The 10,530-nt window shown below is 45.5% G+C and overlaps 1 pseudogene; it reads right to left on the bottom strand.

Moving 5' to 3' along the window:
* Positions 1 to 488: 488 nt before the first annotated feature.
* Positions 489 to 1,182, bottom strand: LOC102765128 (annotated as a pseudogene).
* Positions 1,183 to 10,530: the final 9,348 nt, after the last annotated feature.

Below are 10,530 nucleotides of genomic sequence, written 5' to 3'. Positions count from 1 at the left end.
CGACCCCCTCCCGATTGAAAACACCAACCGAGTCCTCAGCCATCAGCCTGCTCTGCATGCACTCCGCACCTCAGTATTTGACTTCAGCACTGCGCCTCCTCTGAGTGTCGGTATGCATTTCTCTTTCCTCCTAGTTGTAGGACTTCCACTCAGCCAGCGTTCCTGTGGTTCTGGGTGATGTCCGTTCCGTCTTTTAGTTTCACTTTTGAAGTGGTTGTTCGAGGCAGCGTTAACCTATGCCACCATCTTGGTTCCTAGTGTAGATTTTTTAAGAAGTCATAAACAGCATTTATTGCCTTGGTATATCACAGTGGTCTTGTTGCTGTTCCTTCACATTAACTGGTTTTCAGTCTTCCCTTCCTCTTCCGCAGTGTCTACACAGTGCAGTCTAGAACAGCTCACAGCAGCAATATGCTTATTCCACATCTCTAACACCATTCATTCTCAGGGTTAAAGTTCTGATCCACACATCCTTCCGTGTAGGAAGTTCAATGCTTGCGAAAGCATTTGTAATAAATCAGGTCTCCCAGGATGGCTCCAGTAATATAACAATGGAAAGCAGAAACTTGTTAGTTGTCATTTGTCTGGACATTAACCAGAGAATCTTTTGGCTTTTGCTCAAGTTTTCATTTGTGTTTACCAGTCTATTCTTGGTATGTTCCAACTGGTCACTTTGCTCCCCCAGCTCTTCTATAATTTCTGAGCCAATCTGGTCAGTCTCTGTGGCAATCTGATGAGAATGCTCAACACTCTGGGTGGCCTGGTTCAGGCTGTCAGTGCCTTGCAAAAGCAACACCCTCTTAGACTGTAGCTGATTCATGTTCTTATTCTCTACAGTGTATGTGCCATATTTCATGTCTCCTTGGCCCCCATAAGTGGCTGTCAAAGGTGTGCTTCTCACTTTCCAGTGGAGTTTGGCAAGTTCCTTCCAGTAGTTTCAAAGCTTAGACATCATAGGATTATGAAAAGATAGAGGTGCATAATGTAGTTCCTCTTTCATCTCTGCCAGTGTTTCATTTGCTTCCTGTTGCTTCTCATCAAAATCTCTAACCAATTTATTCTTCTCTTCTGTTCCCACAGTCCCCAGGAGCCACTCAGCACCCCTCATAGGTCTTCAGGGAGGCTGAAGAAGATCTCCTGCAGTTTCTCGAAATGCTCCAAGGAGGCAGCAGAGGTGGCCATGGTACAGGCCTTGCTCCAGCAGCAGCTGCCTAGATTCTGGGACCTGGGGCCTGCTCCTACCCCTGTGGTCAGCTGCCCAGCCCTGCAGGCATCAGAGCAACCAACACCATGGCTGCCCAGGTGTTAATTATGATGTGTCTTGGTGTGGACCTCTTTGGTTCCTGTTGTTTGGGATTATCTGTGCTTCCTGGACTTGTAAGTCTATTTCTTTTACCAGGTAGGGGAAGATTTCTGTCATTATTTCTTCAAATAGGTTTTCAATTTTTTGCTCCCTCTCTTATTTTTCTGGCACCCCTATTATGCAAATGTTGGTATGCTTCTAGTTGTCCCAGACGCTCTTTACACTATCTTCATATTTTTGGATTCTTTTTTCTTTTTGCTCTTCTGATTGGGTGTTTTATGATTCCGTGTGGACACCCCTGCCTTATATTCTAAGCTAGAGGCCCGATGCACGAGATTCATGCACTCAGGGGGTACGACCCTCAGCCTGGCCTGTGCCCTCTCACAGTCTGGGACCCTGAGGGGATGTCCACCCGCTGGCAGTCAGACATCCCTTTTGCAGACAGTGCTCTTGCAGTCCAGGACCCCTTGCTCCTTACCACCCACCTACAGTGGACCCCTGCCTTATATTCTAAGCTAGAGGCCCGATGCACGAGATTCATGCACTCAGGGGGTACGACCCTCAGCCTGGCCTGTGCCCTCTCACAGTCTGGGACCCTGAGGGGATGTCCACCCGCTGGCAGTCAGACATCCCTTTTGCAGACAGTGCTCTTGCAGTCCAGGACCCCTTGCTCCTTACCACCCACCTACAGTGGAGGTGAGAGAGGCTTCCGCCACCGCCGCTGGTGCCAGCCGTGAACCTGGCTTCTGGCTGAGCGGCACTCCCCCTGTGGAAGCACACTGACCACCAGGGAGCAGCTCCTGCATTGAGTATCTGCCCCTGGTGGTCAGTGAACATCATAGCAACTGGTTGTTCGGCTGTTAAGTCAATTTGCATATTACACTTTTATTGTATATGATTGCTGATTTGATTCTTGGCATCATCTACTCTACTGCTGATTCCTTATAAATATTCTTCATTCCAGTTATTATATCCTTCATTTCTGACTGGTTCCTTTTTATGGTTTTTATGTTCTTTTTCATGTTGTTGAAGTTGTCACTAAGTTTTTTGAGCATCCTTAAAACTGTTATTTTGAACTCTGTATCTGGTAGTTTACCTCCATTTCATTTAGTTCTTTTCCTGGAAATTTTTCCTGTTCTGTCATTTGGGACATGTTCCTTTGTGCATTTGACTGCTTCCCTATGTTTGTTTCTATGTATTAGGTAGAGCTGCGACATCTCTTGGACTTGATAGGATGACCTTGTGTAGTAGATGTCCTATAGAGCCCAGTGGCACAGCCTCCCCAGTCACTCGAGCTGGGTGCTCCAGGTGTGCTCCTGTGTGGGCTGTGTGCACTGTCCTCTTGTAGTTGAGCCTTGATTTCTGTTGGCATCACTTGGGGGATTGAACCTGTTATGCCCAGATTTCAAAATCCCCCAAGACAGACCACTAGGGAGCCAAGTCCGATGCAAAAGCAGAGAGTCTTTATTCAAGCTAGCTTGGTCCCTCTGCCTCCACCGGTGCAGCAGCAGGATGTGAGAGAGCCCCAAGTCCCAAGAGAACAAAGAATTTATAGGGCTTGGGTAGGGGGGTGGAGGGACTTGGTCAATTCCGGTTGGTTGAGTGAGGGCCGGGGGCTAGTTTCCCTTGCTTTCCCATTGGCTGAGATAAGGGCAGGCTGAGTAACTGATACATTCTGTGGCTTTCCTGGGAAAAGAGTTAGGGACACAGCTATCAGTTTCGTTCTGTCCTTTCACTATCAGTTCCGTTCTGTCCTTTCATTAGGGACACAGCTATCAGTTCCGTTCTGTCCCTTCAAACCCCATGCCAGTTGGCTGTGAGGACCAGCTGCAACTATAGCAGAGAAGCTGCTGTGCAAGAGACACCCCTCTGGAGCACCACTTGCTTCAGTGAGGCTTTGGTGCTCATCAAGTCTGTCCCCTAAGTTTGTTGCTTGTGGAGGTGGTAGGGTTGTCATCCGGCATCTGCAGCTGTCCACTGGGTACCCTGACTCCCAGGAAGAGCTAAGTCAGTCATTCGGCAAAAGCTACAGAGTGATCTGCAGATAGCTGGGGTCAGAGGTTTCCAGGAAAGGTCAAGCTGCGAACCAAGGCTGGCTGCCACTAGTAACTACTCAGGCTCACTCCCTCTGAGCTTGTGAAGTAGATGTTCTGTAGTGGTGGGGCAGCAACTTGAAAGCAACCAGAATCATATGGAGAGGAACTGCTGGTCTGGCTGAAGGGCAAGAGCTTGGGGGTAACTTTCTGCCAGATAAAAGTGCTGGCAGAGGCCATTATTCCTTTTCTGAGACCTGCCTCCTCCCAGAGCCAGCAGGCAGGCCATATCTGAGTTTTCATTAACCTGGCTCACACTGTTCACCCTGCCCTGAAACCCCACCGCACCCAACTTTCAGGCCTACTCAAGCCGTTTCAAGTGGCTTTTTCATATACACAAATGGCCTCTCTTGCCTCATGCTTGTCATAAGTTTTCCCTCCACGTCCCGCATGATTCAGGGTTCAGGTCTGGAAGTCGAGCCGCACACAAATGAAAAAGAAAAGACATGAGATCATTTGGGAATATTGGGGGACCAGGCGAGCAAGTCCAACTCAAGGAGAAGGACTTCCACTGTGCTCAGGCCTCACCAAGCTTTTTATAGTGAGAGGTAAACAAGGTAGTGGTTACCATAATTACACAGTTCTTGTGAGTTTCACTTGTTTTGACCATGGTTACACTTCCTGCACTTCCTCAGCCCATTAGCTTCCCAGATAAGATCTAGGGAGTGTTATAAGGTCAAGCCTAATTATGCTAAGAGGACTGTGCCCTCTAAGCTGGGACTTGTTTGTGACTTTGCCAACAGGTCAGTCCGAGGCTTAACCCTATATCAGTTTCCCACAATGCTTCAGACTTTTCTAAAATATCTGAAACATTCAGCATCTGGCCTCCAAGTACCTCAAACCTCTTGCTAAGTGGCCACGCTATTTTTTTTTTTATTGAATTTATTGGGATGACACTGGGTAACAGATTTCAGGTGCACAATTCCACAACACAGCAGCTGTACATTGTCTTAGGCCACACTACTTCTTTTTAAAAATTAAATTAAAATTTTTATTCATTGATTTGAAAAAGGGAGAGGAGAGATAGATAGATAGATAAATAGAGAAACATGGATTTGTTGTTCCACTTATTTATGCATTAGTTAGTTGTTTCTTGTATGTGCCCTGACTGGGGATTGAACCCAAAACCTTGGTTTATCAGGACAATGTTCTAACCACCTGAGACACCCAGCTAGGACCTGTTGATGTTTTCTACAAGCCAACTTTTGATTTAGTTGATTGTTTTTCTGTTCTCTGTTTCATATATCTCTGCTCTAATAATTGTTCTTTTTGCTGTCTTTGGATTTAGTTTGCTCTTCTATTTTAGTTTTGTTGTTGTTAATCCTCACCCAAGTGTATTTTTTCCATTGGTTTTTTTTTTTTAGGGAGTAGAAGGGGAGGGAGGGGGGAGGGAGGAGAGAGAGAGAAAAGAGAGAGAGAGAGAGAGAGAGAGAGAGAGATCAATGTGAGAGAGACATATCGATTGGTTTCCTCCTGCAAGTACCCCTACGGGGCCAGTGATTAAACCTGCAACCCACATATGTGCCCTTGGCCCTTTGGTGCATAGGCCAATGTTCTAATCACTGAGCAACACCAACCAGCCTTTTTTTTTTTTAGTTCTTTAAGTTGTGATTTGGGAATCTCCCTTTTTTTAAACAAAGGCATTTAGAGCTATAAATTTCCCTCTGAACACTTTCACTGCATCCTGTAAGTTTTTGTTTTCATTCATTTCAAAGTATTTTCTAATTACACTTGTGAATTCTTCTTTGACCCATAAGATTTTTAAGTGTGTTTTAATTTTCACATATTGCTATTTTTCCAGTTTTTCTTCTGTTAACTGATTTCTAGCTTCATTCCATTGAGGTCAGAGGAGATATTTTGTATGATTTCAATTATCTCTTTTTTTTATGGTTTCATTCCTTTTTCTTTTTTTTTTTTGGTTAATCTTCACCCGAGGATATTTTTCCATTGATTTTTAGGGAGAGTAGAAGAGAGAGGGAAAGACAGAGAGAAACATCGAGGGTAGAGAAACACATCGATTGGTTGCCTCTGACCAGGGCCAGGGCCCAAGGAGCCTGCAAATAAGGTACGTGCCCTTGACTGGGATCAAACCTGGAACCCTTTGGTCTGCAGGCCAACCCTCTATCCACTGAGCAAAACTGGCTGAGCTGATTTCAATTATCTTAAATTTCCTGCAAATTGCTTTGTGACCTAACATATGAAGTATGTTGGAGTATGTTCCATGTGCATTTAAAAAATATGTATTCTATTGTTATTGTGTGAAATGTTCTACATATGTGTTTTATGTCTCATTGGTTTACATGACCTATTTCCTTATTATTCTTCCTAGTTTTTCAATCAACTATTGAAAGTGGGTTCTGAAGTCTCCAACAATTATTGTAGAACAATATATTTCTCCCTTCATTTTTATCAATTTTTGCCTCATATATTTTGGGGCTCTTTTGTAACAATTTTTTAAATTTGTTTTTATTGAACTTAGAGAGAGAGGAAGGGTGAGGGACAGAAAGATAAAAACATCAATGAAGACAGAGAAATAGCGATCAGACTATCAATCCCCAGAGGGAAAGTAAGGGAGGGAGGGGGTAAGGGGGAGAGATCAACCAAAGGAATTGTATGCATGCATATAAGCCAAACCAATGGACACGGACAAGAGGGGGATGAGAGTATGAATGGGGGGAGAGGGCGGGAAGGTTGGGGGTTAATGGGAAATGAGGACACATTTGTAAAACCTTAACCAATAAATTAAAAAAAAAAATCAATGAGATTAATTGGCTGCCTCCTGCACACTCCTACTGGGGATCAAGCCCATGTGCCCTGACCAGGAATTGAATCAGTGACCTCTTGGTTCATGGGTCTATGCTAAACCACTGAACCACACCGGCAGGATCTTTGTAACAATTTTTTATTTAAAAATCTATTTTGTCTGATATTAGAATAGTCTTCTCTGCTGTCTTTTGGTTATTATTTGCATGGAATGTCTTTTTTCCATCCTTTCACATTCATCCTAAATGTGTATTTGGACCAAAGGTGAATTTCTTCTAGATAATATATAGATGGTATATATATATTATACCATGGTATTTTTAAATGAAAGGAAGAGTAACATTCTCTCACTTTAAATAAAAAGGTAGAAATTTAATTAAGCTGAGCAAGGAAGACATGTCAAAAGTTGAGATAGGCTAAAAGCTAGGTCTTTTATGCCAAACAATTAGCCAAGTTGTGAATGCAAAGGAAAAGTTGTTGAAGGATATTAAAAGTGCTACTCCTGTGAACACACAAATGATAAGCAAAATATCCTTATTGCTGATAAGGAGAAAGTTTTAGTGGTCTGGATAGAAGTTCAAAGTACCTACAACATTGAAAGAAGTTCTACTGTTGGTAAAATTCTATCAATTAGCATCGCATGCTACAGAGAAATTGTTCATGAAAGGAAGAATCAATCCATGCAGCAAACTTCATTGGTGTCTTATATTATAAAGAGCTAATATGCAAATAGTTGTCGTACCTTCATGCCATCACGCTGTAACAGCTCAGACACTCAACACTGGGGAGAGAGGAATGGGGACCAGCCAGGCTGCAGCCTGGGAGAGGGACAAGTCACCTGCCCTGCAGTCCCAGGCACCGGCGGCTGCACCTGTGCCTTGTAGCCTGGGAGAGGGACAAGCCGCCAGCCCCATGATCCTGGGTGCCTGCTGCTGCAGCCAGCCCAGGCAAAGCTGACTCAGGTTCTGGGTGCCTGCGGCCAGCCAGAGGGAGGAAAGCCCGGGTCCCAGGTGCCTGCAACAGGCCGGAGGAGGGAATCTTGGGTCCTAGGTGCGGGGTGAGGCAGAGGCGGTTAGGGGCGATCAGGCCAGCAGGGAAGCAGTTAGGGGCGATCAGGCCAGCAGGGGAGCAGTTAGGGGTGCTCAGGCTGGTAGGGGAGCAGTTAGGGGCAATCAGGCAGGCAGAGGTGGTTAAGGGCAATCAGGCAGGCAGGCAGGCAAGCTGTTAGGAGCCAGCGGCCCTAGATTGCAAGAGGCAGTCGGACATCCCCCAAGGGGTCCCGGATTGGATAGGGTACAAGCCGGGTTGAGGGACCCCCACCCCCGTGCATAAATTTCATGCATCGGGCTTCTATATATATATTAACGGGGAATATGCTAATTAGCTGAGCATCACAACCGCTCAGGAGGAGCTGCGAGTGCAGATGGGCAGGAGGGGACTGCATGCCGTCCCCACCCCAGTGGCCGTGGGGAGGCTGGGGCTGGGGGCGGGCTGGAATATAGAGACAATACACAGGAGCACCTGCCCCACCCTAGCGGACACAACACTGCGGCCAGCCAGCGCTACGAGGGTCAGGCATGGGTCCCGGCCCCCTCTCGCACAGCGAGAGGCGAGGCGCTTTCTCACATGATTTCAATCGCACGCTAGGCTTCTAGTATATATATAAAAGCCAAGCGACCAGAATGACTGTTCGCTTGATGTGCGTTGGGGCAAGCCAACCTGCCCGATGGGGGCGGGGCCAGCTGGCCAACCTCCTGCAGCCCTTCCCCCAGCTAGCTGGCCCCGATTGGGGAGGACCAGCAGGACCCTACCTGTGCACGAATTTGTGCACTGGGCCTCTAGTTTTAAGATATTGACATAGCCACCCCAACCTTCAGCAACTACCACTCTGAGCAATCAGCAGCCATAAGTATTGAGACAAGACCCTTCACAACCAGATTGCACTCACCTAGGGCTCAGATGACAGTAAGCATTTTTTTAAGAATATATTTTTTTTTACAAATTTACAAACATTTTTTAGCAAAAGTTAAAAATTTTACATTTTTAAATTAATTTACATTTTTAGCAAAAGTGGTTTTTAATTAAGTTATGTACTTTTTTAAAAAGACATAATGCTATTGCACACTTAATAGATTAGAGTATTATAATGAACTCTAGGGGGTCACTGCTTGGGGTGTTCTAGTCAAGAACGAGAAGTGGTCATCTTTTTGTTGTTGATAATCCTCACCCGAAAATATTTTTTTCCATTGATTTTTTTAAATATATTTTTATTGATTTCAGAGGAAGGGAGAGGGAGAAGTAGAAACATCAATGATGAGAGAGAATCATCAATCCACTGCCTCCTACAAGCCCCCCCACTGGGGATTGAGCCCACAACCCGGGTATGTGCTCCGCCCCAGAATTGAACCTCAACCTCCTGGGTCATAGGTTGACACTCAACCTCTGAGCTACACTGGCCAGGCATCCATTAATTTTTTTAGAGGGGAAAGGAGACACGGAAAAAAAAACTTCGGGCCTACAACCCAGGTACCTGCCCTTGAACAGGAATTGAATCTGTGACACTGAACCGAGACCCTCTGGTATGCAGGTCCACACTCTAACCATTGAACCAAATGAGCTAGGATGAGGTGTGGTCGTCCTGAGGTAGTTTTATTTACTTGCAGCAAGTAAAGGAGACAGGGAATTCATAACCAAACCTCTGTCTTACAGAAAGGAGGCTTAGTTGTTGCTTATATACAATATTCAGTTAATTACACATTTTCTCCTTGGCAGTTGGTTAAACTTATTGTTGGGCTCCTCGTCAAGATCATCCCTTTACAGCTGCACCTGCAAAATACTGTGCTACATGTTAACATTAGCAAGAATAGCACTGTCAGAACCACCCAGATCTGAGACCCTTGTCCTATCTAATAATATAGTGTAACACAACTTTTATATGCACTGGGAAACCAAAAAATTCACGTGACTGGCTCTACTGTTGCGAGAGGCCAGTAAACCAGGACACGTGGAATGAGGAAACTGAGATAGTTAAACAGAGCAATTTAAAGCAGATACAGACGGTCACCTCCCTAGAAGTAACATCTAGGCCTCAGTTGTATTTCGGCTCAAAAAAGCAGCAAAATCAGGTAGGTGACACCAGGATCAGCTTTGATGACTGACCAACTAGTGAAGACCACAGCCCTGACGGAGCACACCTAGAAAACTGATTAACATTCTGCTGAAAACCTCCCCTGAGACCTCCCCTATGATTCCTACCTTAGAGAAAGAGATTAAGCCTCAAGACAAAGGACCCAGCCTGTGATCTCCCTCTGGGAAGCAGCGCCATCCCCCCATTCCTTTTCCCTTTTCTTCCCCCACAGGCAGGCATCTCCTAACGCCAGTGGTCGGCAAACTGGGGCTTGCGAGCCACATGCGGCTCTTTAAATAATCCAATTTAAAAAATGGTCAAAGGACCTATATAGACACTTCTCCAAAGAGGACATATAGATGGCCAAGAGACATATGAAAAAATGCTCAAAGTCATTGATTATCAGAGAGATGCAAGGACCCCACCAGGCTTGCAACCAGGGAAGCAATGGGCAGCGGCCCCTTCTGGCTAACGAACCTCTGAACCTGATCCCAAGGCTCCTTTTTCTCTCTCTTTCCAGAGAACTAGGGCAGCCCAGCTTAGGCCCTTCTGTTCCTTCTTCTATGCTAAGCCCTTTCTTGTTTTACTGTCCCCAGCTTTAATAAATGTCCCCCTTGTAATCACCTAGACTCGTGCTGTGAAATTTTTACTGCACAATAACAAGATCCCACACACTACCACTGGCCCTAGGCGCACCCACCAAAGGCCAGGTTCCCTTTCCGGTAACACTATGATACTGGTGTTAATGTGGTTGTCCAGAACCCAACCTGCAATATCACTGATGTATGCCGGTAGTCGGGTATAGATTCATAACCTTACTACATCTTTTCTCTTCTCATTTTCTTCATATCTGGAAATTTTATTCTTTCCCATCACTTCACCCGCTACTCAATGAATCTCCAACCCTTACTTCTCTGGAAGAGCAGATTTGTATTTCTAACCACTTAGGAACACTGCCAGGAACCTCAAACTCAGGAAGTCTTAAACTAAATTCATTATCTTACCCTCCTGTTTCCCCAATCCCAAACCTTTCCAAAATTTGCTTGTTCCAAGCTCCCGGGAATCACCCTCACTTCTCAGTTAAATGGCAGCATCATCCACACACTTTCCCCAAAATCCAACTTTGGAGTCACCACTTATTTGCTAAATCCCGCCAGAAAGATGAAACAAAAAATCCTAACCCTGGGCTGGTTCGGGAAGGAAAGCCCGCCTGCGCAGGCGCGACCTGGCCGCGGAGCCCACGG

The sequence above is a fragment of the Myotis davidii genome, unplaced genomic scaffold (assembly GCF_000327345.1).
Source record: "Myotis davidii unplaced genomic scaffold, ASM32734v1 scaffold840, whole genome shotgun sequence".
Classification (NCBI taxonomy): domain Eukaryota; kingdom Metazoa; phylum Chordata; class Mammalia; order Chiroptera; family Vespertilionidae; genus Myotis; species Myotis davidii.
The sequence above is the reverse complement of the archived record's forward strand: the minus strand, read 5'-3'. Positions and strand labels throughout refer to the sequence as shown.